Genomic DNA, 6,645 nt, shown 5'->3' with positions numbered 1-6,645 from the left:
TATACTTTAACATATTTAACATGTATTGGTCAACCTGCCATCTGGGGGAATGGGTGGGGGGAAAGAGGGGGAAAGTTGGAACAAAAGGTTTTGCAATTGTGAATGCTGAAAAATTACCCAGGCATATATCTTGTAAATAAAAAGCTATAATTAAAAAATGAAAAAAAAAAGAGCATTATAAATAAAACTGTAAATCTCTATTACATATGGCTTTTTAAAAATAGTAATTCAACATGCTACTTTAAAAGTTGAAAAAAAAGTTAATTAGTTAGAAAAATAGTGACAAAATTTATTTGAAAGAGTAAAATGCCAGGAACTTCATAGAAACCAGGAAAAAATAAGTAAAATGAGCAGATTTAGCAGAAACAGATTTTAAATTATATTTTGAAGAACATTGTTGAAGTATAAAACAGTAACTGTGATTATTTTAAATTAAAATCTTCTTATATAAATAAAATCTATGTACCCAAGAATAAAAAGAATGCAGAAAATTGGGCAGCAAAAAACTTTATTAGAAAATCAGATAGGATGTGATTCTGTTGGAATGCTAATGTGGTATGAGAAATGATAAGCCAATTGATTTAGAAAAACATGGAGATCTGGCCCTATAAAGGAAGATACTATTCACCCTCCAAGATACAGATGACAAGTGAAAATAAGCATAATACAATCTTACATATATGTGGATGAGTGCATATATGCATATGTTTATAGAAACCCATATATGGATATCCATGCTTGATTGTAGCTTTTGGGGGTGGAGGAGAAGGAGGAGAAAAAAAGTAAAAAGTTCACAGCAGACAACAAAAGAAAACCAACAAGGAAACAAAGAAAAGTTGTGCAGCTTTGAAAACAATGTGTAGTGTTTATTATATAAATTTTCTTAAAATGGAAATATATTATTTTATATTGAATCTGCTGTGTATGTAGTAAATTTTTTCTTTTCTCACTTTGATTTAAGTTTAAATTTTTAAAAAATTAAAATTAATAAAGAAGCAAGTGTCAGAACCATTCTAGGGGTTAGATTCCATTCTACCCTATTTCCCATTTTATCCACATTTATTCTTACAATCACAACTTTATCACATTAAAAAAAACAAATCTACAATAATAATAACCTAATAATGATAATCACTTTAGGTGTTTACTAGTTGAGTGCCTCTAGGCAAATCATTTTCCTTTCCAAGCTTCAGTTATCTCTTCTGAAAAGTAAAAATTATGATAGTAGCACTTAATTCATGGCTCTGTTGATAGAATCAAATAAATTAATGTATGAAAAGTACTTTCTAAATCTTAAGGTATATTTAAATGTCAGCTATTATTTCTTAGAATAGCCCTTATAGAAATCAAGCCATTCTCCAGTTTTTGAATGTTCAAAAGATATGAACAGACAATTCTCAAAGAAATTGAAATTATTTCTAGTAATATGAAAAGATGCTCCAAGTCATTATTAATCAGAGAAATACAAATTAAGACAATTCTGAGATACCACTACACACCTGTCAGATTGTCTAGAATGACAGGGAAAGATAATGCGGAATATTGGAGGGGATATGGGAAAATTGGGACACTGATACATTGTTGGTGGAATTGTGAACACATCCAGCCATTCTGGAGAGCAATTTGGAACTATGCCCAAAAAGTTATCAAATTGTGCATTCCTTTTGATCTAGCAGTGTTACTACTGGGCTTATATCCCAAAGAGATCTTAAAGAAGGGAAAGGGACCTGTATGTGCAAGAATGTGGCAGCCTTCTTTGAAGTGGCCAGAAACTGGAAACTGAGTGGATGCCCTTCAATTGGAGAATGGCTAAATAAATTGTGATATATGAATGTTATGAAATATTATTGTTCTGTAAAAAATGACCAACAGGATGATTTCAGAAAGGCCTGGAGAGACTTACATGAACTGATGCTGAGTGAAATGAGAAAGACCAGGAGATCATTATATACTTCAACAACAATATTATATGATGATCAATTCTGATGGACGTAGCCCTCTTCAACAATGAGATGAACCAAATCAATTCCAATAGAGCAGTAATGAATTGAACCAGCTACACCCAGCAAAAGAACTCTGGGAGATGACTATGAATTCCTAATCCCTCTATTTTTGTCCACCTGTATTTTTGATTTCTTTCACAGGTTAATTGTACCCTATTTCAAAGTCCAATTCTTTTTATACAGCAAAATAACTGTATGGACATGTATACGTATATTGTATTTAACTTATACTTTAACATATTTAACATGTATTGGTCAACCTGTCATCTGGGGGAGAGGATAGGAGGAGGGAGGGGAAAAATTGTAACAGAAGGTTTTGCAATTGTCAATGCTGAAAAATAACCCATTACCCATGCATATATCTTGTAAATAAAAAGCTAAATAAAAAGAATAGCCCTTATAAGCAACTAATTGAATACTACAGTGATAATGGTCCTGATTCAATTCCTAAGGAAACATTTTATATATATATATATTCTGATTCTTCAGGTCAAGCCTGGAGAAGATACACTCCTTTTGATCTGGAAATTATCAAATATCTGAAAAAGGCTTGCACTCTTTATGGGGCTACATTGTCTTATTTTAAGATGGTATTAGAGAATTTGGCTTATGAAATTCTAATCCCTAATGATTGGAAATCTACAGCAAGGACATGTTTAAAACCTGGACAAAACTTGTTGTGGCCTTCAGAGTATAGTGAACTATGCAGGATACAAGACCAATAAAATAAGCAAACTGGAGTTAAAATACCAGTCACCTTGTACTTGTACAACAAGCTATAGGTCAGTATGTAGACACTTTAGTGCAGATTAATTACCCTTTGACAGCATATGAGCAAATTGCTGATGCTATCAAAGCATAGGCTACCCTCCCAGGAAAGCAAGATAGAGGGGAAATCTTCACAAAAATAGATCAAGGTCCAAACGAACGCTTTGCTGATTTTGTGAGAAGTCTGCAGACAGCTGTCATACGAACTATTCAGCAGCAACGATGCTGCTGAAAATGCAGCAACAGGAATGATGATAAAACAACTTGCTAGAGAAAATGCTAATGAGGTTTGCAGAAGAATTATACTGGGACTACCTAAAGATGCTCCTTTAGAGGAGATCATAAGATGCTGTGCCACAGTGGGCACAAATGCCTTTTATACCCAGGCTATGATGCAGAACATAGGAAGACAAGGTCCTTTTTGGCAGGAGACTTCCAGAGAGACACGTTGATGCTTTCAATGTGGTATAGTAGAGTATCTGAAAACTCAATGTTGGCATAGAGATACAGTGAGAATACAGGGTAAGAGAACAAGATCCAAAACCCTATGTCCAAAATGCAACAGATGCTTCCAGTAGGCATCAGAATGTAGATTGATTCAGGGAAATGAGAGGTGGGTGGGGCCCAACTCCAGGGCCCCAGGCAAAAAACAGGTAGAGCATGATGGCAGCCAAGGTTCTACTCAGAGAGTCTTTAGAAGTTCAGTACTCAGACATGATCAATCAGAGGAAAAGTAATTAGATGGGGAAAAGGGATTATAATTGGGGAGAATACAGGTTTTAGTAACACAACAGAGGGCAGTGTCCAGTGTGAACAGCTCCAATATAATCACCAGATGATAAGGGGAGATCCCAAAAGTGGTGAATGGAAGGGACTAGATAGTTAACTGCTTGAGGGAGAGGGTTTGCTTGTATCTCTACAGATGGATAAGGAATCAAGATGGATGCCAACAAACCTTATTTGCCTTGTCCATCAGAGAGAGACAAAAAAAAGAGAAAAACCTTGAAGCAAAGGAGAAAACTCAAGAAACATCGGGTAGTTCCATCTCTGACTACATATGCCACTGAAAAAGCATGACTGTTAGCTCAATGTGTATGGCAATTGACTCATGAACATCAAAAATTGTTGCTAAGATTGTTACAGAACTTCAAAACCAGCAGGAATCATTGGATTCCCTGACACATGAATTATGGGCAATAGTTTTTGGACTATTTCTAGGACTTATGGTCATGTATAATTCCTCATGTTGATTCATGTTCTTTGTTACATCACCTACTAGCCTGTGTTATATTACTATGTGCTTGTGTAATACCTCCCATGCTGATGGATTTATATATACTTGTTTCATGAGGCCCTTCAGAAACCCACTAACAAAATCTGGTTTGACTCCCCATTTCCCTTTGGTGTTTTCACCTCCCTTTCTGACAAGTCAGGGAGGGTATGATCACCTATGTTCTAAAACAAAAGAAAGTGGGAAATGTAATGGGGCAGAACTTTGGAGAAATGTACTTGAAACAAAGATTCTTATAACAAGGTATTAGTGGAATTGATAATACAATGGTTATCTAGTTTAGCATGTGACTTCTCTAGTTCAGTATGATTGATTTAATACTACAACAAGGTGTTAACTCAGTGGAACTAATAAGACAATGGTTATCTAGTTTACATATACTTAGTACTTAGCATGGTGATATAATAGTTCTACAATTGATGTGATTGTAATAGAGTATTTAAACTGAAGACACAGTCAGCCACAGAGATTCCATCTTTGATCAGCCTCCTGGTGGCTCTCCTCTTCCTGCACTTTAGGAGAGAAAATGATTGGCCTTGTGGTGACTCTCCTTTCTCCTGCACTTTGGGAGAGACTGGTTCAGACTGGGAGACTGAGGAGACAGTAAAGATTTTGGACTCTATTCCTGACCATTCTCGTGGTTATCATTCTGCTGAGACCAAGGCTGGTCCTGAAACCTCCAGAAAACCAGCCAGAACATTACACATTAGTATTCTTGAAATACAATCTTTTCTCTTCATCTTGTACCTAGTGTCCCAATTGAAAGTTGTCCAAATTCTGGTCCTATTTGTCCTTCAGATCTTTTCTTCAAATGGTCAATTTTTAGCTAATTAATACATACTTCTCATCTTTGGCATTTGACATACCTCCAATGAACACTTCCTGTCTATGCAAGGGGCCCTATCTCAAACCTAACAAAAACCTTAACTAGGTAATGCAGTGGATAGCTCATCTTCCTGATTAAAGATCTGGTCTCAGATTGTGTGATCCTGAGCAAATCATTTAACTCTGTTTGCCTCAGTTTTCTCATCTGTAAAATGTTTGCCTCCGTTTTTTCATCTGTAAAATGAATTGGAGAAGGAAAAGACAAAACATTCTAATATCTCTGCCAAGAAAAACACAAAAGGGTTCATGAAGAGTCAATCATGACTGTAATGACTGAACAACATCTGACAAGTGATACAATTGAGATTGTATCTGGATTTCTGAAGTTTTATTACATTTTAGAAATAACTATCTTAATATGAAAATGATATTTAAAATAAACTGTGTTCAATCTGATGGTGATCAGGAGAGCATGATAAAAATGTTTTGAATCATAAATATATCTCTATGTGTCCTATCCTCCTCCAAGATTAAAATTTATGAATGGAGCCTTTGAAACAACAACAGGAACATCAATCAATCATATACATATACATACTCATCTATAAATATGCACATACACATGTATATACATATATGTTTATATTTTTATTTTATTTTACCTTGGTTATTTTGTTATACTATTTGTATTTTGTAATATAACACCCTTTTGTCTACAAAGTAAGCAAGGGGTATTACTAAAAATTTTGTATTATGGATGAATACAGAAAGGCTTGGGAAGACTTACATGAACTGATGCTGAGTGAAATGAACAGAACCAGGAGATCATTATATACTTCAACAACAATACTGTATGAGGATGTATTTTGATGGAAGTGGATATCTTCGACAAAGAGAAGATCTAATTCAGTTCCAATTGATTAATGATGGACAGAAGCAGCTACACCCAGAGAAGGAACACTGGAAAATGAGTGTGAACTGTGTTCATTTTTTGTTTTTCTTCCCAGGTTATTTTTACCTTTCTGAATCCAATTCTTTTTGTGCAACAAGAGAACTGTTTGGTTCTGCACACATATATTGTATCTAGGATATACTATAACATATTTAACATGCATAAGACTGCCTGTCATCAAGGGGAGAGGGGGTGGAGGGAGGGAAGGGAAAAGTTGGAACAGAAGTGAGTGCAAGGGATAATGTTGTAAAAAATTACCCATGCATATGTTCTGTCAATAAAAAGTTATAATAATAAATAAAAAAATTGTGTTATGAAAGTACTGCTGGGTTTATGACTTAGTTCATTTGAGCCATGTTCCATTTGATTTGCAAGTCATGCCTTTAGAATGTCTCATTTGGTGTTCAATTGGCACCAGCAATGAATAGTGGCCAGTGCTCCATAAAGGCATGGAATTTTTGAGGCAGTGCCTGGAAGAAGAGTAGGGATGGGATTTGAGTCATAATTTAAGAATTTAAATTTACTATGGTAAATAATAATCTCTTACTGAGAAAATTAGATTATAATCTAACCAGAAGATGATCTCATGATCACTAAGGAGATTCCTACCGTGCACTATTCTCAGGATTTTGGGGAGCACTCTGGTGAGTAGTTGTTCTTATTAACACTATTACTTCATGAGCTTCCACAGGTGTATTTCCTATTAACAAATCAGCCAAGTTAAGTACATTAACTCTACACCCAAAAACATTGACTAAACAGAAGTCAAAGCAAGAATAACAATTACATAATATTGAAGAGATATT

Source organism: Antechinus flavipes, chromosome 5 (genome assembly GCF_016432865.1).
Source record: "Antechinus flavipes isolate AdamAnt ecotype Samford, QLD, Australia chromosome 5, AdamAnt_v2, whole genome shotgun sequence".
In the NCBI taxonomy this organism is placed as follows: Eukaryota; Metazoa; Chordata; class Mammalia; order Dasyuromorphia; family Dasyuridae; genus Antechinus; species Antechinus flavipes.
The sequence above is the reverse complement of the archived record's forward strand: the minus strand, read 5'-3'. Positions refer to the sequence as shown.